Genomic DNA, 26,072 nt, shown 5'->3' with positions numbered 1-26,072 from the left:
GGACCAAAACAAAATCATATAAAATGGAATATATTCCAGTCACTCTCATGCTTAATCTGGAGCATGCTATGCATGAGGAAAAGTCATTTTCATCCATGGATGGTTCATTATTGCTGATATAACTCCATCCAGATCCTTCAGAGGATTCCAGTAGAAAGCTTTTGAATATGTATATCTCCCTTTTCTCTTGTCTTTACCTTATTTGCAATTCAAAGATGAATTTAAAGGTCAGTAACTCAATATGTGGCACTTCTGCTTGCCAATGCATTCTATTCCTGATTTTCAGGATTGTCTGTTGTCCAGTTTCAAAAACCAGTTGTTTCTCTCTTCCCTGCCCCCACTTCCCTTCACACACACACAATTTGCCATGGAAATCTCAAAAATAAACATACAGAATATTCCGAGAGATCTATCTGAAAGTCTCCTTTGTGGTATGACATTGAAATACCCCCATCCCAACCTGTTATTTCTGTGATAAAAGGTCAAGCTCCTTGCTGCTCTGTGATTACACACCTGCTCCTCTTCGTGTTGAGCAGGAAAATGGATTAGGCCTGGCAATAAGCCACACTGGGGGGCAGAGGATTAACCCGAGCAGAGGTCGACGTTACTCACCTGGTGGATTTCAGTGATAAAAATGCATTCCTTTAAATTAAGATCAGTGATAGAGATCTCGAAATCTTGTTGTGCTGAGTTCCAGAGCACACCACGTGCACCCACAAGTTTGGGGGTTTAGGATTTTTTTTTATTTTTTATTTTTTTAAACAAAGAGCACATTAGTTTGTACCCGAGCCCCCTGTGCGCTTTGAAGGCTGAGCACTCCAAGGGGATACTTTGAGGCTATTCATCAGGAATTTTCAGATGTGCGCAGAGGTCCGCCACACACACACATTTACCTAAGTGTTGGGTCTGTCCACGTTACAGTCAGGTGTGTTTGCAGCAGGTGTAGATGTGATCTAGATAGCTCGAATAAAAATAGCTGTGGAGCCTGGGCAGCATGGCCTCTACAAGCCCAGATCCCTGAACACAAGTACATGCTGCTGCGGTTTCACTGGTATTGTTGTTTGAACTAGCTAGATCAAAGCTGTGTTGGGTATGACTTAACTTGTTGCAGTCATACCTCTGAATACAGTATAGATGTATCCTTGGTCCCAAAAGTAACACAGTTAGGCCACAGGGGCAAGTTAAGGCACTTAGACACCAGACACAACATGCCTGGAAATAGAACTCCAACCTGACTTAAAGGTAAAAAGGCAAAGAGCATGGATGAGAGCAGCTAATAAGGGGCTTGTGGGCTAGAAGGGCAATATTACAGGCTGTGGGGAGGGTGGGAGACTAGGATGGGGGGATGCAGTGGCTAGCATGGGGGGAAACAGTGAGGTCAGGGAGAGGGTCGTTTTGAAGTTTGGATTTCTGAGTAGGAGCTGCACCAACCTCTGGCTACAGCATGACCTCTAAATGTATTTTGACAAAAAGGAGGAGGTGGCCAAGACTTTCTCTGGCATAGAAACAGGTGGTGCCATTACTTTCTGAACAGGATTTGTGAGCCTGTAGAACCTTCTTTGACTTTATTGAGGCTCATGTGGTCCAGAGGCACAGGCTCAATCTTCACAAACTCTTTTTTGTGATAAGTTGCAGGGGGAGCCATGCCCTCCTAGTCTCAGACTGGGTCACCACTGCATTGACATACTAGCCACTAGGTCTTCCTTTCCACCACCCTGCTATACACCCATTGCCTGGAAGATGTCCTGACTGCCACGGTGAGGAAATCAATTATCACACCATCTTACCCGTGGACAGAAATAGATAATGCATGGAGTCTGTCATATTGCCCACTTCCCTCAGCACTAGGCATATTGAATGACGATCATAACCCTGAGGGCTCTCAAGGTGGAGACTATCTCCGGATATGGGAAAGACACCAACTTAGACACAAACATCATGTTAAAAGATGATGTTTCTGTTCCTAGTTGGGGCCAAATTTCATGGCTCCTGTTGTGACTCTGTACTGAGAGTTACCCTGCCTCTGCTGTTTGAGTGGATCCAGTGAGGATCTGGGGGAGCAGAAAAGCCACTTACTGTGCGCACACCATACAACTTCACATGGGAACACAAACACTTGTCAATGTAGGGCACAGCTGATGTAATGATCTGTACATCTCTCCAACCCAGCCAGTACACTCAGTCAAGGGGGCAACAGAGACCCACCAGAATGGTGGGAGAGAAGACATTTGGCCTTCTAAAAAAGAGATTCAGATGTCTGCATAAGCCTGATGGTGGTACCACTATTCTTCTGAAGATGTGAAAGAATGTTCCTGGCATGTTGTCTGCTTCACAACCTTATCATGAGACACCAGATACGGCAGAGAGAAAAATCTTTGTGAACCCATCAAATGAAGGTGGTGAGAAGGGAGGTGCTCAAGCATAGGAAGGGGGTAACAAAAACAGATGGCTGAAGGGAGGTCAAGCACCACAGCCAGCAGTTTCCAGGCAATAGTCTAGCAGAGAGAGGCAGATCGCCAACAACTTTCCTACTGAGTGAAAATGAAAAGCAGGTATGGTACCATGCTGCTCTAGGTGAGTCCAGTTTCTAGGGGAAGGCAATAGTGATATTAATGTAAAGTCAGTTGCTGCTGCTTTATGGATGGGTGCCAAAATAGCACTCCATTTTGGATTTCTGTCAGTTGTGGTGGTGGTGGAACTGGTGGTGAAAGAGAGGGGCATCTCATCTCCAATCCAGGAAGTGATCTAAGCTTCATGTACCCTTTCTATATATGTAGAACAATGAAAGCCCCTGAAGAACTTTGTAGTGAGTGGGCGTGGCCTCCTCCTGAGATGGAGCCAGAACAACCCTGCCTGCCCCACCAGAAGCAGAGAGGCAGAGCAGGAAGTATAAAAGGTGAGGCCACTCCCTCAGTCAGGCACCGGTTGCCGGAAAGGAAGGATGCCTCTCCACCCGCTCTGAGGCCCCAGCCTGACCATCCCACACGGAAGGGCTGCCTGCATCCTGGGCCCTAGAGGGGCTGCTGGAGTTACTAGCCACCTACAACCCTGCCGAGGGGCTGCCAGAGCTGCTGGGACCCAGAGCAACCCCCTGCCAGCTATGACCTGGAGGAGCTGCCAGTGACCTGGGACCTGGAGTGACCACTGGCTGCCTAGGACCAGGAGGAGTTGCCAACTGCCGATGACCTGAAGGAGTTGCCGGACCTACCACCAGCCGACGACATTGAAGAGCTGTGGAACCTGCCCCTGGCTGAGTATCCCGAGGAGACCGAAGGTGCCCCAGAGAGCCAGGTACTCCAAGGAAAGGGGGAAGGAAGTAGCCCAGGGGAGCTGGACGTCCATCTGGCGGTCTTGTGGCCTGCAGCCGCGTCAGCGATTTGCGGCTGGAGCCCCACTGACTCAGTGGCAGACCCCTCTGCTACTGGTAGGGACCTGGGCTGGGATGCAATAGAGTCGGAAGGGCCTGCGTCCCCTTTTCCACACCACCCTGCGGTGGTCGCCTCATCCTGGCCTGTAAAGCCTCCAAGGCCCCTGTTTGCCCTACCCTGCCCGGGCCATTAGCTTATTTGTTTGCCCTGCTCTAGGATATAAAGACTGCTTCCCTGCCCAGCCCTGCCTGCAGGCTGGGACTTATGTGCATTGCAGACTCGCCCTGCAGAGGACTAGAGATGCCTGTCCTGCCCCACCCTGCCTGAGGGCCTGGGTCTATAGACTGCTAACTTGCCTGGCCTAGGGCTAGAAGCGGCTGCCTCGCCTTGCCTGAGTACCAGAGCTATAGACTGCAGGGGCACCTGTGACCTGCAGAAGGGGCCAGGACCCCTGCCCCAACACTAATCCCCCATTTTTGAGCTGGTACCCACAGGAGCACTGTAGCGAGGGGGCATCGCCTCCCTCCCAGACGGACAGGGAGGGACGGCATGTCGCCTTACAAATTTTTATTCTTTATATTAATTGTTAACTTCCCTATTATAGGGAAGGGGTTGAGTGCAGGGATAATCATACGAGTGCAGGCGCTGGGATTCAGCATTTGCCCAGACCAGGAGTTTTGCTGAAGCCACTGCTCCATCCCTTAGGTAAATAGTACCAGCGTAACTTCTGAATGAACCTGTACTTCAGCTAAGGTAAGGAGTGTCTGATGAAAGTTTACCACTATGTAGAGCAATGGTCCTCAACCTGGGAGTAGCAACCAGGAGATAAAAGCCCATCCTGCTCTTCCCAGCTTTTAAAAGGGAGAGGGGATTGCATCCAGGTTGGGGAGGGCTCAGTATTGAAGAGGGAGTCTCAGTACAGAAAGGGTTGAGGGCCACTGCTGTGGACAAATAGTTGTTGTCAATATTCTGAGGAGTTTGACAATGTCAGCAGCCCCCCATAAGCTCCCAAAGGCCAATAAGTACAAGATAAAGCCTCTGATTCCTACCATCCCTAGGCACACACACAGGATCTCCATGCGTAGATTCTAACACCCATCCAGAGACCCACTGAAGTCTGTCAGGATCTCCCCAGTCAGCTCCCTTTGGGTACCAGGATCCAAATGTATTTGAGTATTTGGTCTGGGATTTTATGACTACCTGATAAATAGCTGATTTATCCAACCTCTCCCTGCTGATCTTCAAAATGTAACTTTCTGCCAATTATATTTGTACCTGTCTGGTCTTCATGAGCTGCATCCAGCGTTCCTGCAATGGGCAGGTGGGAAAGTTACTGCAATGGGCTTGTGAGGTCATAGAGCAGGGTGAGCGAAATGTGGTGAGGATCACACATCCCTGCCTGTGGTTGGGGGGAGGAGGATGTCAACTTGGGGGATAGTCTCAAAGGCACAGATAGTAGCTGCTTCTCTCACATGGAAAGTCTGAGAGAGTAGGGCACCTCCCTGACATTTTCTGTCTAAAATCATTTCTCCTTCATACTTTTAGTCAGTGATAATCCATGAGAGAGATGCAAGGGATGCTGAGAACGGCGGGTGATATCCAGCCTGAGAGGATGTGGCACAGGCTATAAAAGTCCTGCTGGCTCACAGAGGCTTTGGGGTGGGAGGGTGATAACCAAACAAAGCCTTGGGCACAACAGTGTAGGGGAGGGCCAAGGATGACAGAATAAACACCTAGTTGTAGCAAAAAATGCCTCCGTGTCCATACAGAGCACACAAGGCTGAGATTCTATTCTGTACTGCGGGCATTCTAAAGGACTTCTGGGTTTGGATGATGCAATTTTGGCACAGGAGGAGAGGAAACCTTACTGTTTTGAGCATATGTGATGCAACAGTCCAGTCATGGTGCGTGTTAAGTCATGTAAATGTTGGATTAGTGGGGAGGTTTCACCTTTACGTTGTATAGGTTGTTTGCATAATCACTGAAGTAATCAAATTTTAAGGAATTTATTCACCTTGTTTATCTTTCCTAACCCCTGCAGAATAACTCCTCTCCAGGTGCTAAACACGCACACAAAATGTACAGCTGTGTAACTGAAGACATTGCCAACGGGAAAAAGAGGCAGATCTCTGTGCTGCCTGTGAGAGGACTCAGCAATGAGGTGTCCTCATCAAGGACACACAAATTAAAAGCTGGTTGAAAGAACTGGAATTTTTTGTGGAAAATTTCCATCTGTTTTTGTATTGAAAATCCAAAATTCAACAAAAATTCAACCAGCTGTAAGAAAACACTATTTGCAATAGTCTCTCCTTTTCAACAGACACAGTGAGCCAAATCCTGTTCTGAGATAAATTTGGAATAATTCTACTGAAGTGTAGGAGATACGCTAGATTGAAAAAACTTACACTGGGGTAGCCTGGAGCAGAACTTTGAACTGAGTTTTCAGTTCTGCATCTATTTTGCATGTTTGCTCCCAGCCACTTGGACATTTCTATTTTTTTATCTTGTTTTGTTTAAATAATGAAGTGAGGGTCAGCATCTTGTTAGGGGGAAGGTATTTTTTAAAACCCACTCAGACTAGAAATGGATTGAATGAGAGGAACCCCCTACACACATTGTGGAATACAATGCCATTATTATTAAAGTTAATAATTTTCTAAAGGTTTGTACAGAAAGAATGTCTATATGAATAAGCTACAGAATGCATGGTTCTATTTCCCATGGCTGGGTAGCATAAAACAAGTTTGCTCAGTGGCTGATATTTCTTCCATGTCAAACTTTGAAAGAAAAGCTATTTAACATGTTGCTGACTCTTATTTTTGGATTCCCTCGGTTACTGTTTCTGGACAGGTGGGAAACCTGCCTGCTAATCCCTCCTATTTGATGGCCAGGTATTGGAGGCATAATATCTCTCTGCAGGTTTGTCAGGGGGTTTCCACCTACAGTGTAGTATAAGTGTATGCTGTTTACAATATAAACAGAGGTTCCCTTTCTGTCTTACACTGTGGCTAGTCAAATAAGTTGTGTTGATGGTATCATATCTGATGTCTTGTCTTCATGGTTTTGCCTAAAGGAACTGGTGTTAACACACAGCATATCCAGATAATGGAAGTGAAATGGGTGCCATTTCAGTGTAGAAAAGAGCAGCATTTAAAGGAACTATCTGTATTCAGGGTTCTTCTGTCACCGCTCAGTGCTATGAAATATTGCCTGCCACTTGTCAACATTTCCATGATAAACTCTACTGGAGGTAAAACAGTACGCAGTATTTTCTCCCCTTCCACCCACATGCCCACCCTGTTGCTTACCTGTAGTGCTCCATGGCTGTGCGCTTTGAGCAGTGGAGTTTAAGCCCTCACATATGGCGAACATTTTTACAAATTTCAATTTTAAATGTTCCATTTAAAACAAAAATGGAGGACGGGTAGCTGTCCTCCACTGAAATGGCAAATGACAGGTCCCAGGGTAAGCCCTGGGAGTAACATCAGGTGTGGTGGTTTCTCTCATATTAGAGCTGGTTGCAGGAAAGGGCCTGAGAGCAGGAAAGATTTCTTTTCTTCCCAGTAGAACAAGTGCTGGTGCTTTTCAGACCCCCTGTACAGAAACGTGTGAAATTAAAAGGTTTCATTCTGACTGCCACTGGCAGGGAGAGTTGTGTTGACAAAAACTGCATATTGCTCATGCCACCAATCAGCTAGAAGGCAGGTGTGTCTCATTCAGCGCGCCCCTCTGCAACAGCTCCGTGTACACCTGTCCCTAATTGATTCCATCTTTGAGGTGGAATAAGGTGCTTGAGTTCAGTGTACAGAGAGCTCTGCAGGACCTGTTGGCAAAGCAGCCCTATACCTTGGTTTCATAAACACCCTCACTCACTCTGTTCTATGAATCTCAGGCAAGCCAGCAAGAAATCGGCCTGAAGCCGCTAATCACTGCTGTCATTTCAAGGCCTGCCAACGGTGGTGATGCTGTTCCAGACAAAATAAATGACCTCAGAGTGTAAATCTGGAAGTAGGGAGCCCCTGCATAGAACTGTGGGCAAATGCACCAACCATTCCCTTTGTCCAGCCTTCACACACAATTGCTTTCGGCTGAGATTTTTTTGAAGTGGCCTTAGAGCTTTGGATGCCCAGTGTCCAAATCCTTTAAATGGCTAAAATCGCTGTCAAAATGTTCAGGTTAGATAGTGTCTGAATGTTAAACTTTAAGAAGGAAATTTTCCAAAGCACAAAGCCATTCATAAAGAGAACCTTAATATAAAATGTGACCAAAGGCAGTAGGCATTAGGACAGTGGAGTCTGCTCAGCAAGGTTATCATGGTGCTTGATCAGTAGAGACAGCAGTCTTCTCTGCTCCTTTAAGTGCAGAGTCATAGCCTTTATTTCAACAGGGGCACGTTTCTTGGCTAGAAGCAAATAAGGCCCAGCAGTTTGTGTGGAGCCTGTCTGCCACTCCTCCAGCCACAATTTTCGACTTTTCTCTTTTTAAAAACTCCTCAGAAATCAACCATAAAATTCTATCAATGCAATGTTAATGTTCAGCAATAAAAATCCAGGAAATGTGCCCGGCGGAATTGAATGCAGAATCCTCTCGCACATTTGCATTATGGGAATCTTGAATTCCATGAGGGTTGTCTGAGATACAGATGGATGAAGTTTGCAGGAAAAGGTGGCTTTTTAAAAGTGTGAGTGCATGATTAAACACTTGCAATGTATATGTGCAGGGAAGCAGAGGGAAGGTTATGCATTTAATCTTAATTTTCACACTTTGTCTTTTGTTTTAGCTTTCACTATAATCATTTGACAGCCTGAGACATTTAACTAAATTAACTTTTCCTTTTTTTTTTTTAGTTTACACGTTCAACTTTGTGCCAAATTGCTGTGTGTTTGCTCAAGGGGACTAAATTATTTTATTGTTGGGTGTTGTTCTCTCTGCCACACACACACATTAAGATCTGGAATCCACTTTGTGGAAATGTTGTTAGTACAGGCAAACTATTGTATTTCCTCCTCTACCGCTATTCATGACTGTCAGTTACCAAATTAAAAAGTTATATTTGTTTTCTGTGCAGTGGTGTACTGGGGGGCGTCAGGCCCCAGGGCGCCAGCCTGTTGGGGGGCGCTGAGCTGCCCCTGTGAAGGGCTGGCCCACTGCTCCAGCCCAGCGCCGGCTCAGATGGCCATCTGTCATGAAGAGCCAACCCCAGGCTGGTAGGGTGAGGCCACAGCCAAGCCCCATCTGAGCCGGTGCAGGGCTGGAGGGACAGGTAAGTGCAGGGCGCTGGGCTGGCCCTTCCTGATGGGCAGAGGGTGCAGGAAGCTGAGGGGCAGCTGCTCCTGCTTCCGCTCCTGCGCGCCTCCTCCCCCGCCACATGTCACGAAGGGCTGGCCTGGTGCTGTACCTACTTGGGTGGGGTGAGGCCGTCCCCCATCCGAGCTGGCGACGGGCTGCGGGGCTGGAGACGCAGGCGCTGCACACTGGGTAATTGCAGGGGGGCAGCAGACCCAAACCTGCATTTGCACCCCCTGCGCTTCATGCCCCCCCCGGCAGGTAGAGACCCCTCTCCCCAGGGCAGGTGGGGGGGGTGGCGGCATCGGGACCCTCCTCTTCTGCAGGGAGGACATGAGGCCTGGGGGGGTGGCGCAAATATAGGCTTGGCCCCAGGGTGCTGGAGACCCTCCATACATCAGTGGTTCTGTGTCAGAGTGGCATGTGAGGTGCATGGTCTGATTCTAACAACCCAGTTAACAGCTCCTTTGTCTTCGCTAGACAAACATATGTACCCCAGCACAAGAAACAAAATTGTGCTCTTCAGTGTTTCAGATGGCATGGGCAGTTCATGGCACAACGACCCCAGTAGCAACAGCAGCAGCAGCACACAGAGCAGCAGCCGCATGTGCAGCAACAAATCCAGCAGAGCTGTGCCGTATGGCTTCCAGAAAGAAGTTCCAACATATTTGGGAGTAACTGGTATTATTTGTGGCTGTAATCGATAATTTATACTAACTGGAGTGGTAGGCAGGAACTCCTTGCCAACCCAACTTTTGGAATGTGTTTAAGAATGTGAAGTATTTTTAGTGTCTCTGACATTCAGCAACAGGACGGACCCTACCATGAATGTTCCTCATTGTTTTAAAGCTAAGCGTCTATATTTAACGAACATGATAGTTGTACATTCAGTTCCTCATTCATTTCCTGCTGTGTCTCCAATGTGTGTCGAAGACTTCCTGCCCCCACAAAAACGTAGGCTCCAATGGACGTTCTCTTCTCTGTTTCTCCAACATCTTTTCTCTTGCAATTTCTACCATGCAGTTGTGTTGTCAATACTAAGATCTGCAGAACATTGAAATCTGCAAATGTGGGGCCTGTGTAATTTTTAAAAAAATATCAAAATAAATAGCACAAGGCCTAGTTTATTGATTGTAGCACTCATTTTCATAATTATTTTAATAGAAGCCTCCATAATGGGATCTACTTGAAGCGGTTGTTGAACCTCCAAGTGCTGCTCCAGGTGGTGCCACAGAGACTGGGGGTCTTGCAGAATCAGTCCCACTTGCTTGGAGTGCACAGGGCCTCGATTATGATTCTAACGGGTCTTAAGTAGGATATTACCGTGGAGTCTTCAAAAGTGTAGTATAGCAATTGGGAAATCAGAGATGACCCCAAACTGGATTCCCTCTTTCTCCTGACTTTTGGGGAAAGCTTTGATCTGGCCTGAAAATTCACAGATTGGATCTCTGACTAAAAGGGGCTGAACCAGAATACCAAAGGGTGCTGAGGGTACTCGTCAGTATGCTATAGGAGAAGATTGGCATTTGGGAGTATTGGGCCTTATCTATGAACTTGCAGCTACCCATCACTATGGTGTCTGAGTGCCTCACAAACATTAATTAATTTATCCTTTAATTACATCTTTGACTTTGTAGTAGGGAAGTATTACCCCCATTTGTTTGCTGGTGGTAAAGTGACTTGCCAAGGTCACATAGAAAATACGTTGCAGAGCCTGGGATATAGAACCCAATGCTCCCGATTTCCAGTCCAGTGCCTTAATCACAGAATCATTCTTCCTATCTATGTTCCTACGTATACAGCCAGTTAACAGCTTAGCTCCTCAAGGGCTTGTTGAGCTACTAAAGGATTTTAATTTTGACCTGCAGAGTAGATAGAAAATTCTTCTAAGAGATGGAAAAACACTTACAAAAAGGCCTAAAACACTTACCTCTGCAATTCACACTAAAAGAACCACTAATTGGACATGAGGAGGCTTACAGGGAGAAAAATATTCAGACAGCATTACTAATTAACTCCTCCAATCATTCATTCAGATGGATTTCCAGTGAATTCTTAAGGCATATGCATCCTGGATCCCATGTTTATTTGCTGACTCACTTTATCAACACTGCTTATTTCAGGGCTGTCAGATATTAATTTCTTCTTGTGGTCAAGTGTTCTTCAGCACTTATGTCTTCCCAGTAGCTGCCAGTTCTTGGCATAAAGATATCCATTCTTATTTGTATATTTCTTTTGTGATTTGTGTGATCTGAGCAGCATGAAAACATTTTTTGCTTAATATGATTTGCTCTTCAATGCAAAAGAAGCTGCTTTTTATTTCTCTATATTCCATCATTTTTTATGACAGCAGAAATGTGTGTAGTTCTGGAGAGTGTTACTTGAAGTAGTGAGCAAAAGGTATTTACTCATTTTGCCTGAGTAGGAAACAGATCCAGATACTTCTGCATTCTAAACTTTGGTTCTGACACACAGAAGCTGTGAGCAAATCAGCTGGAGATAGTGTATCTGCTTCATCAAGTGTTTCTGAAGATTCAAGTTTGAACAGAGCTAAATATTTAACTGTAGCTGCCAACAGTCAAGTTCTCACATTGTTTCTCTAGTATATCTCATCATGGTGACTAGTGGGATTTTTTTTAATGCCTTACTGATAGAATAAATTGCTGATGGGACGTTCTCTTTGTCTCCTGAGTAAATTTCTCACCAATTTCCAAGACTATTAAAATGTATTAGATGTTGGAACCTCAGGGGTTAACTCTTGCCCGTTTAAAGAGACAGACATTACACCACTTTGCTTTGGCAAGTTCTTATGTTTACAGAGTTGGGCTCAGTCCTGCTTTCACTGAAATCCATGGCAAGCCTCATAGGAGCGGTGACTGCTCTTTAATGCACTACTGCTTCCCTTGCACCTCTTCATTAGCTTAAAACTGTACAAGCTGGCATATGACCTAGGAAGTACCCAAATAACAAGAAATGCTGCTTGATAGTGTTGTCCCTTCTTCGGCACCTGTGTCCTGCTGCTGATACTAGGACCACCGTTCTGCTCACCAACAGCAGGGCTTTGCTGACCACTTCCCAGTGGTGGAGAAATCAATGACATGAAGTCTGGGTGTATTCTAAATGTAAATTGCTTTATTTACACACAAATACCAATCACAACACAGCCAGGTACAGACAGCCTGTATACAATTGCCTCTTTCAGTAATCTCAGGGCTTGTCTACATTTAATACACTACACTGGCATAGGTGCACCGCAGTAGAGCTTCACGGTAGATACCACCTATGCCAACAGGAGGGATTCTTCTCCACCTCCCTGTGCCTGTCAATCAATTTTTATCATAGACAAATCTTCAAGTGATGGTTCTTGTGCACCCCACAGTGGCATATACATATAAACTCGGCGTACCTAGATTGGAAGATATTTTTAGTATGTTTGTTGGTCTGTGCCTTCAGCCTTCTTCTCCTCATGCTCCAAACTGCAGGTGTAAGGGATGAGGCAGACCAACCGCCTCTCCAGTTCCTGCTTACCGCTCATGCTCTGAGATGGAACCCTTCAGCTTTATCTGAAAATATTGTAAATAAATGTATCTTGTCAGTTAGTTTTAGATAATATTAGTACACAGTGAGAGTAAGTTAGGATTCTGGGGTCCACCCCCATTGCTTCCCTTCTTCTCCCCCCATATAAGACAACTATTATGCCCCAAATCCTGTGGTTTCAGAACTGTATCTACTGCCCTCAAGCATTCTTGGTCCACAATGACCATTGGAGGTACCTCTGCTGGTTCAGAGAAGCTCTCACCCCTTCAAAGTATAATATTGCCAATCTTTCCCCAACCAAACTTGCCAGGTATGTGAGTATCAACTTAGAAAATGTCTCATGGATTGCACAATGAGGCCTCAGTCTGACCTAGGTCAGGGAGACCCCCCTGTATAATGGGGAGAGGTGCAAAGGAGAGCACCTCCCAGCATGGTGACTTCTAAGCCAGGGACTGACAGGAGAAGAGCCAAGGACTGTGCCTCACAGAGTCACGAGGAGGGTGGCAAACATTTTCAAAAGAAGAATAAGAAAATCCCAGCCAGATTCTCTTCTACAGGGAAGACTTCTTCCATGATGGCATTCAAGCTGGGTGAGACTCCACTCCTATACAGTGGTCCTCAGAGCTTACAAAGCACATGCCTCAAGATCACAGGAGCTGGATCATCCTCTCTACCAGCCAGGGATAAACACCAAACAGCTCATCAGTACTGTCATATTCTGGTAAGGAAGTTTTGAAAGGCCCAATTCTCCCAGTTTGGAAGGACAAGACCCCTCCTCAGTTGAAAGGCAGATACACCACTGCTGAGGACATCATTATCCTCCCAGATCTGGACCATGTTATTGGATCCGGTTCTCACAAGAAAGATCCTGACAGCATCAGTCCAGGGATAGCACAAGAAAGAAAGCAGCTCTCTTCTGTCTTCCACTAGCCATGGCAGCTCAAAACCCATGGTACCTTTGGCACCACACTTGAACTTTGAACCAACCTTTTCCTCCTTTGGTGAACTGGATGCTGGCATACTAGATCCATCAGAAGAAGATTAGGGTTGGTCCTGCTTTGAGCAGGGGGGGTGGACTAGATAACCTCCTGAGGTCCCTTCCAACCCTAATCTGCTGTGATTCTATGATTAGCCTGGATCCAGGGGGAGGCAGAGTCTCCCAGGCTCCCTCATAATCTGATAAAACAGGGAATCCTCCTCAGGACTGATGGTATCCTATGCCACGGAAGCCTCCCCAACCAAATTTTGATCCCCCTCATTGGTCTTACTGAGGACCGTGGAATCCAAATCCGTATGTTCTCATCAGGAGTCTCCACATCCCTCCCCTCTGTTAGCGAATATATGTTAGGTGTAGTACACACCACATTAATAGGTGTTATCACATGGTATTACAATAATATACATTATAATTATGCTGTTCCTACAATTCTGTTCACCCATATCAAGCACTTTGTAAGAAGTACAATTAAAGAGTACTTTCATGGCTCATCAACTTGTTTGGAATGTAGTATTCAAAACAGAGATATGAACTGTATAGAAGAAAACAAATTAAGGTAGGTTGGATTTTAGTGATGTGTCAAGAGTTTTGTAACGTAAAATCATACTATAAATGCTACTAGTTGAAATGCATATCTTTGAAACATACATTCTGTGTAAGTGCAAAATTCTGTAAATTTACTTCCCAGAAGAAGGGTATGTATGTGCCCTTTTGTATATTGTCCTTTTTTGCCTTTGAACAATAAATTTGGCTGTCTGGTTTTTTTGATCTCTTGAACATTTTTAAGAATGAACCACAAGCGTAGTCAAACAATTGGCTACATATTTTAGCATATGTCTACATGCAAACTCTCCTTTGGGACCAGTGGAGGAAGAAGAGGAACCAGCACTGATGGCACTGATGGCAATGTCATCCCCCCAACAAGGCAGTTCCACTGGTGTCTCAGTTTCTGGCAGTTCCAAGACCTGTTAAGGCTGACATTCTCTGAATGCCCCTGGAGGAAGTGCAAAGAGACCGCTCACAAGCTCCTTCACGTTCTGCCGAGTGTGGGGCCTAGCAGGGTGGGATTTCCCATTAATAAGGCCACCCTACAGCCTGCTAAGGTTGTCTGATGTACACTAGCTACATGGCTACATGTGCCCCTACCCCTTAGAAGTATTATGTGCCAGCCAAAGAAGCAGAATTTTTATGCACACACCCTGCCCTGTACTCTTTAGTTTTCCAAGCTGCCATTAATGGAAAAGGCAGCATAAAACAAGGTCCACTCCACCCAATAAAGATGCTAATTGTTTTGACTTATTGGCCAGGAAGGTTTTCACTTCAACCAGTTTTCTATTCTGAATCGCCAACTGCAAAGAGCTAATTTCTAAATATGATTTTTGTCAACTAAATTCCTGGATAAACTCCCTCAGGAGCACAAGTCCAGATTTTGATTGAGACAGGTAAACTGATAGCCAGATAATTCCTACAAGCCTCAGCATTGGACACAGCCTCCTGTTTTACGGTTATTGTCATGAGTTGAGCATCGTTGCTTCATTCTGCAGGATTCCCAAGGGATGTTCATTCCACAATGGAAAATTTGCCCTTTGACGGGAACAATCTTTTCAGTGCGAAAACAGATGAATCATTACGCTCATTGAAAAATTCTAGGGCAGCCCGCCACTCACTAGAGATCTACACTCCAGTACTGAGCAAGAAGTACCATAGACCTCAGATCTACAAGCCTCAACCAGCACCTCAACCCTTCTATCACCAAAGGGGCTACGAACCACTGTGGAAGCAACAGAAGCTGCAGTAGAGCAAGCATATAATGTTTCTCCTCCATCCAACCTCAACCTCCCGCTAAGAAATATTTTTGACAGGACTTTGGAGAGCTATGAACTATAGCAGATGCCACATTCATCAACCATAAGCACCAAGAACCAATTTGGAGGCCATCTAGCTCACTTTGCCCAAGCCTGGCGGGTGATAACAGAGAGATGAGTTCTCAGCATCATTCATCTGTCTACACTATAGAATTCTTCTCCCCACCCCCTCCAAAATCCTGTTTCCATTCCTCTTCAGGGACCACGCTCAAGAGAGGATGCTCATGGAAGAGGTGAACTTCCTCCTTCTTCAGGGAACCAGAGAGCTGGTACTTCTTCAGCGTTGGGGGAAGGGGTTTTATTCAATTGCTTCATCATCCCCAAGAAAAGAAGGTGGACACCATCTTGAACCTGAGACAACTCAATGACTTTATTGGCAGATTGTGGTTTAGAATGGTCACTCTGGCATCAATAATTCTCTCACTGAACAGAAACGAATGGTTCATAACTCTCAAGAGGAAGGATGCCTCCACCCTGCACACAGAAGATTCTTCAGGTTCACTGTGGGTATGAAACACTATCAATATATGGTACTCCCCTTCGGCTTTTCAACGGCATCAAGGCTATTTACAAAGGTGCTATCACACGGGGCAGCTCACTTCTGTGCTACTGGTCATCAGTTTTCTGCTACCTTGATGACTGGCTGCAGACAGGGAAGACTTATCAGAAGATATTGGTTGGAGACATAGACAATGCCAGTCTTCTACAATTGCTGGGGCTCTGCATAAACACAGAAAATCTGTTTTGATTCCAACACAGTCTATAGAGTTTATCAGGGTGGCTCTGGACTCTATCATGGCCAAAGCACATCTTTCCCAGTACAGATTCCAGTCCATGAAGGAACTTGTCACCCAACTCAGACAGCCCACAGATGCTGATCCATTCATGTCTCATCTTTCTAGGTCATATGGATTCCTGCACTTAAAATCTGTTCTTAAGTTTGCTAGAACTGCAGGCAGTCCATGAAACCTGCAAACGTTTTTGCCCTCTCGTTCAGTCATTGCATATTTGAGGGATGTTAGAGAACATGTCAACAGTATTCTACATTAACAAACATGGGGGAGCGAGGTCCACCCCTCGCTGTATAGATGCTGCCAAGCTTTGGAACTGCTATATTCGTCTGTTGGCAGTACATCTGCCAGCTGTACACAACACACTGAAAGACAGTCTTAGTGGGTGTTACACCTAGGAGGCCAAATGAGTGTGTCACAATTCCATGACACAGAATGTATTTCCACTATGGGGGTCTCATCCTGGGACCTTTTTGCATCTCACGGGAACAGGAAATGCACAATCTACTGCTCCAGGGCTGTGTGGAATCAAGGCTCCAGAGGAGATGCTCTTTTAGTTCACTGGTTGGGACAAGTGATATATGCCTTCATACCAATTCCTCTCTTACCTCAGGGTCTGAGGAATATCAGACAGAATGAAGCAAAGGTCATTCTGATTGCTCCCAGCTGGCCCAAGTAATTCTGGTTCTCCTACATTCTTCATTTGTCACCATGACCATACATCAGTACTGTGACAAGGTCAGACTAGATGGCTACTGGAGAATACTAGAAGGCCAATATATCTTCCCCAGGCTCAGCAAGTCCCTTTTCCCCTCATAGCTAAGCAGGGGTTACTCCAGGTTAATTAACACACCTGGAGCCACTCAAGGCCCTGCCCAGGACTTGTTAAAAGCCTCCCCTCCAGAGAAAGGTGTGGCTGGAGTTGTGAGAGTGAGGCAAGCTACCAGAGTGTGTGTGAGCAGGCAAGATGCTGTCAGAAACAAGGAGGGTTTAGGAGAAGGAGCAAAATGCTGGAAGAAGAGAAACCTGCAGGTACAAAGACTGGGGGAGGGAAAAACCCTGCCCGAAGAGGGCAAAGGACCATTCTCAGGCCTGGAGGCCTGAGGGAAAAGACCCTGCCAGAAGGGGAAGATAGAACTAGACATTTGGTTCGGCATTACCACACCAGTGGGGTTGTCAGAGGTCAAGAGCCTCCCCTGGCAAGGAAGCCAGGAAGGGCCCCTGACCAAGCAGGGTCCAGACATTAAGTCAAGGGGCACGGGAAAGTAACCCAGGGACGCTAGCAACTTTTCCTGAAGCCGCAGCACGAGGCTGCTACTTGTAGGGTCCCTGGGTTCGGGCCCAGAGTCGATGGTGGGACCGGCCTCCCCTCCTCCCTACCAGGCATTCACTAGTGCAAGAGCCCCAGTGAAGAGGCAAGGGCCTCTCACAACCAGAGACAGGACTGGGACCCAGCATGGAGCAGCCATCTTAGAGAGGCTGTATTACCCTCCCCCACAACTAGAGGGTGGAAGAACACTAAGTAGTGAAGCAGTTCCCTGAGCTACCGCTAGAAGCAAGCGCTGGACCCACCGAGGTAGAGAAAGAACTTTGTCACAGTACACGGACCTTCTGACAAAGGCAGGGTCAAACATCCCAATCCAGCTTCCCTCCATCTGACAGCCTGGGTTTTAGATGAGCATTGAACCTAGAAAATTCATTTCAGAAGCAGTTTGGGCCATCCTTAACAATATTAGGAAGGAGACCACTAGGAAATACTACATAGCTAAGTAGAAAAGGTTCTCAGTGTGGTCACAGGGTCATCAGCTAGAGGGCTCTGACATCCCTACTATTTTGGAGTATTTTCTCCCCTTTAACACCTTGGGTCTTTCACTCAGCTCCCTACAGGTCACTTAATGGCTATCAGCGCCTCCAACTGATATCCACTCAGTTTTCACCCATTCTGTGACAGAATGTTTTCTAAAGGGACTAGTTAAAACTTATCCTCCTGTGAATAAGCCTACACTGACATGGAACCTCAATCTTGTCTTCTCAGCATTAACAAAGATGCTGTTTGAACCCATGGCTTCATGTTGCTTAATCTGCTTATTCATGAATGTCGCCTTTCTAGTTGCCATCACCTCAGGAAGAAGGGTGGGTGAAGTGAGGGCCTTTATGATGGATCCACCATACACAATCTTCCATAACGATAAAATTTATCCAAGGCTATACTCTAAATTTACCCCCAAAGTGATCCTGGATTTCCTGCCGAATCAGACAATCCACCTGCCCAACTTCTTCCTGAAAGTGAAAACAGAAGGCTTTATGCCCTGGATATCCCTCAAGCCCACGGTGTTCTACTTCCAAAGAACAAAGCTGTTTAGGAAATCACCTAAACTATTTATATCATTTGCAGAATGGATGAGAGGGGAAGTAATCTCCTCCCAAAGGCTTTTCAAGTGGATTGTAGGATGCATGATGCTGTGTTATAAGTTGATGAATGTTACTCTGCCACTGGGTGTGATAGATCAGTCTCAAAGTGCTTAGTCTGCCTCTATAGCTTATCTTTGAGATGTTCTTGTCAAAATCTGTAAAGCAGCAACATGGGATGTGGTACATACCTTTTTGAGACATAATGCCTTAGTACAGGCTTCTGCACCTGAAGCATCTCTCGATACAGCAGTGCTCCTGTCAGTCTTCACACACTCCTTCTTAATGGGTACTGTTTGTCACTCACTCACAGTGGAATAGATCTAGGGACCATCACTTGAAGAAGAAAGAAAAGTTACTTATCTGGTACAGTAACTGGAGTTCTCTAACTATATTTCACTACATGGCCTCCTTGCCCTCTGCTTTGGATCTTAGATATATGATCTGCAATAGAGAAGATGCTGGAGAGGCAGTTGATCTACACTACCCTTTATGTCCTCTGTTTGGAGCATGAGGAGGAGAAGGGCACAGGCACAGACCATCAGATACTGCTAGAAAAAAGCTTTCTGTCTCAGTTGTATGGAGTACATGTGGAATACAGATAGGTCCTACGTATCTCAAATAACTCCAGTTACTCTATAAAGTAAGTAACTTCTCTTCCCACTGATTACAATAATGACCTTGTCTACAGAAAGTACTTTCTCCCAGTTTGCAAGTTTGATGATATGGCTAATAATTAGGATGAGAAATGGACATGAGCTGCTTAGTTTGCATCTGGATCCAAAGCTTGGGCAAGTTCAGTTCCAGGGTTTTGGTCAATCCATGACACAGAGAAGAGCTCAACTGTAAAATTCAGAAACAGATTTGAACTCCCCTAAATTTCAAGACTGTTAAGAGTTGGTTCAGTTCCTGGTCTAAGGGCTGTGCGAGAAAGTATCAATTAAGTCTTCTTGACACTACCCTTTTGCATCCCAACAGAGATTCAAAATTGTTGCTCTGTATGATCAAAGGCAACTTGTTCCAATATCCTCTGCCAAAAGGACAACAAGAAAAGAAAGTTACATTATCACATAGTCAAATTCAGACCCCAATTTATGTTGCTCATGGAACCGCAAGGGAATTGTCATGGGTGGCAGAAGCATGCAGATAAGAGCAGCTGCAGGAGCGTGGGGGTGGATAGAGGATATTTCCTTTTCAGCTAGTGAATGAGATAAAAAGGAACTGGGAGCAAAACGAGAAAACATACCAATGCTGGCTGTTCAGCAAGACACATCTCTTTAGTTTGTGCACAATCATAGCCCTCTGACCTGGCAACACAGGACTTTCCTTCCCCCACACCTTCACCCCAGTCCCAACCTCCTAGTCATTTTATTCTAAACTGGTATTTTTCCTTTAAATTTGTTCAATTCCAAAGCTTTGCCAGTGCTGCATTGCTACTGGTGCACAGCAAAGCCTCCCAGTGAGTCCTGTTCTCCCTCTGGGGTGCTTTCTCTCCCCTGATCTCACTGGGAATGGAAAAGATGTTACTCTCCTAAAGCACTGAGGTGTCGGGTCCAGCTAGCAAAAAGCCTGAAGACCCAAGCTTTTTTTTCCACCAGCTCCCCAGGCCCTCACCCTGGGGTACTACCAGTGCTGCACCTGATGTACAGATCCAGCTACTTCCTCATGTCCCAGAGGACAGAGAAGGGATCGGAGGTGAGGGAATCAACATTGACATGAAGGCTGGGTAAGAACTGAGAGTGAATTCAAGGACCAGTGGCTGAGAGGGAGTTCAGGTGAAACCATGACAGTGTGGCTGAGAGAATGGGGATGAAGGGATGGTAGCTAGAGAGGAAGGAAGAAAGGAGGTGGAAACTGAAGGAGTATAAGAGAGAAGAGGAACAAGGAGACTGTAAAGTGAAAAATAGGAGAATGAGGAAATGAAGCAGCAAAAACAAGTGCTCAGGAAGAGGAAGAAATGAGGTAGGAGTCAGAAAAATGAGGGAGACAAATATAACAAATGTTTCTCAAAGAAGCCAAGAATGGTGTAAGAAATTCAGTACAGGAGCTGTCAAAGACAGTATTGGGGAATGCAGCACAGTAAATATGGCTTACTCCCACCTTGCCTGTTAGTGTAATATCCTGCTTTTTCTTTTAGAAAAAGAGGCGGAAGAAAGGAAAGAGGATGGTTGGTTGAAAAGCTATCAAATCCTCCCAGCATAAACTTCCTTGGCCCTCACCAGTGCCCTCCCCCATTCACATACAATAAGTGTCCCAATTTTCCCCTTGAGAAGCTGGTCATCTAATTCAGTGAAATCTGAATACAGGTGACAGATCTGAAAACAAAAAAAACCACGGCAGCAGATAAGTGCTCAAAGCCAGCAGATGAGCTTTTAAAGATACAAAACACTTTAGGGAAGGGGCACCCTACCTTGTTAGATGATGAGACAGGAAGAAGTCTCAGCAGGCTTGCAGACATAAGGCACAATCAGTAGATCAGGGCTGAGCGAGCAGATCTTTACCTTGGGCTCCTGAGGTACAGAATCACAGGAAGAGGAGTAAGTAAAAGTTATTTTTTATTCATTTCCAGGCATGAAGAATTTCTTTAAAGTTACAAGCAAGCACACCTGATCCAAGCACATTGAGAGGAGGAGGAAGGGGCTCCTTTAAAAAGAACTGGTTAACTTTATGAACACATTAGTAGTTATGCAAGTGTAATTAAATATCACATGAAAGGGAGGGTGTAAGATGGTAACTGCAGGAGCCAGCAATGAATTGTTGATCCTGCTTATAGCACTGCTCAATTGGCCCCTGTATATAAATTACTTTGGGTTGGGAGGGAATCCCCATTTCTCTGCAATATCAGGTGTTTGTTACTTCTAGGCCCAGGAGACTGGACTTGATGGACCAATGGGCTGAGCCTGTATGTTGAATAATGTCTTCCTACTGGTCATTAAAAAAATAAGTTTAGTAAATCACTGGCTGATTTAACTTAGAAAACCTGGGAAGGAATGAACATGAACCTCACAAGAAATTAATTTCTCATCTTTTTTTTACATTCACCCATTAAGTGGGTTATTGGCTTTATATACACTCCATTTTTCCATAGTGTGCACCATATCTTAACCCATAAGCACCTCGCTTTCCATTGACAATCACATCAAGTTCCTGCTAAAGCAATTTTTTGCATGGATAGATAATATTAAGGAAGGGTTTTTTGAGGTATTTTTTAGCTTTTTTTAATACAATTTAGTAGTTGGAAAGGAGGAGCAGCTAATACTGTATGACTGAACTTCTGACACGACCCCATGGCCACCAGTGGACCCACAGTTTGAAAATCGCTGCCCCATAATCTCCAAGAAATATGGAAGATACACAGGGAGGTGACCAATGTAGCCTTATAAAAAGCTGAGTTATGCTTGATTTTATTTTTTGTGACTTGTACATGGAGAAGCATACGCTGCCTGTGAAACTTTGAAAAGCTTAACGGAAGTGAAACAGGAAGTCTGATCCTTTCAGCTCGTCTTTACAGATCAACAAACTGTGAGTCTGTAAAGACTGGTTTTCTACCACTGACAAAACAACTTGGGCTCCAGCAACTAGCTGGAAGGAGCCCCAAGAGAGGAGATGCTGAGACGACTGGACAGAGGAGCAAGCAAGAGTAGACAACAACTCACTGAGCCTGAAAAAAGAAACAGAGTTCATCAATCATCAAAAAAAAGCATTGGTGAGTTTGTGGAATTGTGTTTTAAATGCTGGAGTCTCATCCAGCCTCATTGTGAACAATTAGAGAAAGATCTCAGTGTTGAGGGCAGCGTCCTCAGGGCACTATTTATATGCAAGATTCCATATTGCATTTCAAATGTAATCAATGAAGACCAATAGGGAAAGAATTTCGTGGTTGTTAATGATGGACTGGAGAAACTGAAAGACTGAAGCAAAGTCTAAGCTCCTTAAACCCAGCAGGTCATTAATTTCAGGAAATAGATGTTTCCCACTGTTTCTACAGAGCTGTCCACAGAGCTGCCCATGTCTTTTTCTTGAGCTAATGCAGTTATGCTGCTGGCTTTCTCATTTATTTCCATCGGAGAGAAACCAAACAGATGGGAGTGGGAAATGTAATGAAAGGCAAAAATAGACAGTGATATTAATTATTTTTTAAAAGGACACAATTATCTCTCTGGCAGTAAAGACAGTTAAAATACCTTAATACTTGCATAATATAACTTCCCACCTAAGCAATTGCTGTAATTGCCACAGAGATGTTGTGTAATCATGAGTAGGAGAAGGTAATCCATATGGTGATTGTGCCTTGGAGAGGGGTGTCCTTGAGATGCTCTCTATAACGATGCTGTTTACCCTATTCAAAAGTTTATGCAAATTTCCTCACAAAACAAAGCATGCAATGTTTTCATGTAGTAGCGTCCCACAATCTGTTTGCAGAGTTGTCTAAATGTCCTAAAAGTTCTGATCTTGGTAAAACTCAGTACATGTCTCTGGTCAAGGACCTGAGGCTCTAGATACCGCACTAAGCTGAAATTTCCACTTGCTTACAAATGCCCACAATATCCTCTAGAAACCCCAGCAGCATGATGATAGATCCTGTTTATTGGTGGCAAAGTCACTAAAAACCCACAGGGAGTCTCTAGAGTGGTACAGTGGCACGTGAGAAATGTTTACAATAGAAAATGTGGGAAACAGTGTCAAACTTTAGCCATTCTCGGGACTAGCCTTTGCAGAATTTTCCTTGTGTCTTCATGGAGGTCACATGTATCTTTTAGGTAAACATTTGTTACAATTAAAATATTTTATACCTAGGGGTGTGTTGGAGCTTGGCTACACCAGGGTTTAATTGATTTCTTCATTAGTTCCCTCTGTAGTTTCCCAGACTTGTTTTGTAATGAAATCGCCTTTCAGACAAGTTTCCTTGTTAGCAACATAGTTCAGTGGGATGTTTCCATCCCATCTATAGCAGAATTTATTCTCTGGTTGGGAAGAATCTGTTCTGTTTTTGTGTCAAGTGATCCTACTGTAGACCTAGATTGCCTTCCTTTGATTAGTCCTACAATGGATAACTTTTACTCCAAACCCTCAGTTAACAATGAATTCTGTAACAGCTTGAGCTTAGTACAACAGGTCACAGGGTGGACTGGCCCTTTAAGGGAGTTGGGCTCAGCATCTGCTATGCTGATGCTACCTTTCTAGGTGAGTGGCCGTGAGCCTTCCTGTAACAGCATGTTTAGCTTTGTGGGTGGAGAGACTGGTAGGGAACAGGAAGGTGATAGTGTCAGAGACGGATAGGGAGAAAGAAGACGCTCCTACAACAGAGCCAGATGAGTGGCAGGTATGTTAGAGGTTCTCCACAATGGGCTCAGGGAAAAAGCCTAGAGAGAGAGAGAGAATTTAGGAAGGAACTGTGGAAAAGGCCTAGAGACAAACATAGGGAAGTGAAGAAGAGGTCTGTGTAAGTAGACTTGGGCTGCTTGCTACAGGGTCTCTGGACAGGAGCCCAGAGTAAAGGAAGGGCATGGGTTCCTCATAGGGTCATTTGTGAGGTTGCTGGATGACCTTTTCTGTTTACCTCCCAAAAGGGAAGGCAGAATTTGGCTAGAGGGGTAAATCATTAAAAAGCACTGAAATTGCCCTATCCAAGAACAGGAGAGTGAAATGCCTGGAGCTGAATGAGGGGAAACTCATTCACAGAGCGTCAGGTACCAAGATGAGCTTGTTTGCTGCCCACTGTAGGACAGGACACTACCTTGTAGCTCCAGACCAAATCCCAATGACGAGAGCCTTAAAATATGGATACCTAGTAAACTACTCCAGAAGCATCATATCTCACCTTCTCACGTGTTAATCAACAGTGTTCATCACACATGGGATCTCCAGATTCAGAGCCATAGGTAACAAGTGGGATTAGATGCTGTCCTCCACTAGTCTCAGCACTGAAATATTCTAATCCAGACCGGAGTGATATTTTATGGCCTTTTAAATGTCAATGATGTGTTATCCTTGCTATTTCCTTCTAAATTACTGTGAAACAAAATACAAATTTAGTTCCTATTTTATCAATTGGGACTACTCTGGATTCAAGGCTACCTTTGACACTTTTGTATTAGGACTGGAGCCCAGAATTCCCACATTTGAATGTGTTGCATCAATTTCTTCCTTTGTTTCTTAAAGTTTTGAAAAGAGGAGGGAGGGTGCAGAAAAGGATGGTGCATGGTGTTGAATTACATCAGCAGGCATTTTCTTATGGGATACTGAAGAAGTCACATGCTGATGTTTTAGACTTGCATCCTGTCGGCATTTATTAACATTTTAAAAACAAAAACTGATAAATTGGACCCATCCACAGGATGAAGCAAATTAATTGTTCCCAAATGTGTCAATTTCATAATGTAGACAGGCCCTTAAAATTAACCTCTGTCTGGTTGCTAAACCTTTGGGGAAGGGAGAAGAAACACCTGTGCCACTAAACAGACACAGATGAAATGTCACTGACTGACTCCTGAAAGGGTAATGAACTTGCACTTCTATCTGCAAATGTTTTACCTACTGTGACAAATAACATCTAAGCTTGCTGTGACTCAAAGTGATAGTGTGGGAGGGATTCTCTTTCTCAGTTTGACAGTTCAGTATGCAGTCAATGAGTTATCTCTTTTGTTTTTTGTAGTGAGGGAATCAAAACCATTTTTAAACAATAGGAAAAGTGTGACCATAAAATAACAAATTAGTAAGAGGATTCAGGGGAACCTGTACGGTACCTTTAACTCACTTTTTCAAAATTGACAAGATTTCAAGTTGGTAGTACAGTATCTCCTTAAAAACCCAGCCTGTTTGCCACTGGGTTTTATGTTTGTTTGTTGAATCCCTCTTATGTTTCAGCCAGTCATCTGCAGAGATCAAGAAAAGCACACCCCCCCCCCCCCCCCGTTTTCTGGGTTGTATTTTTTGGGGGGAGGAGCTTCCTCTGAAACATCTGAAATGGCCACAACTGGAGACAAGGACAATTAGCAGGGTGGGCCAGAGCTCTAAGGTAACAATGAGCAATTCTCTTTCTCATGTGTTTAGCTGGCTGTTTCTTGCTCACATGCTCAGGATCTAATTGATCACCATATGTGGGATTGGAAAGGAATTCCCCCCCAGGTCAGATTGACAATGATCTTCCTTGTTTTTGTGTGTGTCTTCCTCTGAACCATGGAGTGTGGGATTTGCTGGGATTAATTTACTATATTTCACTTGATCAGTACCCTGCCATTGCTGGGGCATTTGGGCATTGGTGTACTTCAGTCCCTCCTATTCTCTGCTAGTGACATGTAATAGTTTAATCTCCTGTGGGCTTTAACACTTTGGGCTAATTTTGATTTTGGGTTGTGTGTTGGGGAGGGGAGGGGAGTGTTGGGCTGTGGTTTGCAGGAGGTCAGACTAGGTGATGTGTTGGTCCTTTCTGGTCCTAAACTGTACGAGTCTTAAGATTTTAAGGAAAATGTTGGTTTAAAAAAATTAAGTCTCAGTGTGCCCACCAAAAATGGAATATGTTTAAACTAGGTTTTTTATTTTTGAGAAAAGGGGAGGCTGGGGAGAATAGAGCCGGCACTTTTTCTGAATTTGGGTCAAACTTGCCTCTCATAATGTTGTGATGTATCAAAAGCTATGATGTCCCCTGCTAGTCTCCCCCTCAAGTGACTTGGTGGCCCTGTTAATACTTTCCTACCATGGGAGTTGGATCTGCCTATTAAGGACTGGGACAGTCACAGGAAATATTAGGGCTTCGCTGTGCACCCCCACCCCAGCGGCACCCCTTGGAGAAAACCCTGCTGGCGGAGCGCAGCCCAGC

At 44.9% G+C, this 26,072-nt stretch overlaps 1 long non-coding RNA gene across 2 annotated transcripts; it reads right to left on the bottom strand.

The window, feature by feature from the left end:
* Nucleotides 1-11,773: 11,773 nt before the first annotated feature.
* Nucleotides 11,774-25,126, bottom strand: LOC137167710 (uncharacterized). Of its 2 annotated transcripts, XR_010924178.1 has the most exons (5): nucleotides 25,011-25,126; nucleotides 20,664-20,763; nucleotides 18,445-18,589; nucleotides 18,067-18,124; nucleotides 11,774-12,217 (listed from the first exon to the last, which is right to left on the bottom strand). It is a non-coding gene; the product is annotated as an uncharacterized lncRNA (long non-coding RNA). The 2 variants fall into 2 exon arrangements; XR_010924176.1 differs by lacking the exon at nucleotides 18,067-18,124.
* Between the last annotated feature and the right edge of the window lie 946 nt (nucleotides 25,127-26,072).

This window comes from Emydura macquarii, unplaced genomic scaffold (genome assembly GCF_026122565.2).
Source record: "Emydura macquarii macquarii isolate MOO-44397 ecotype Brisbane River unplaced genomic scaffold, CSIRO-AGI_Emac_v2 contig_320, whole genome shotgun sequence".
In the NCBI taxonomy this organism is placed as follows: domain Eukaryota; kingdom Metazoa; phylum Chordata; order Testudines; family Chelidae; genus Emydura; species Emydura macquarii.
This window is presented reverse-complemented; position numbering and strand designations above follow the sequence as displayed.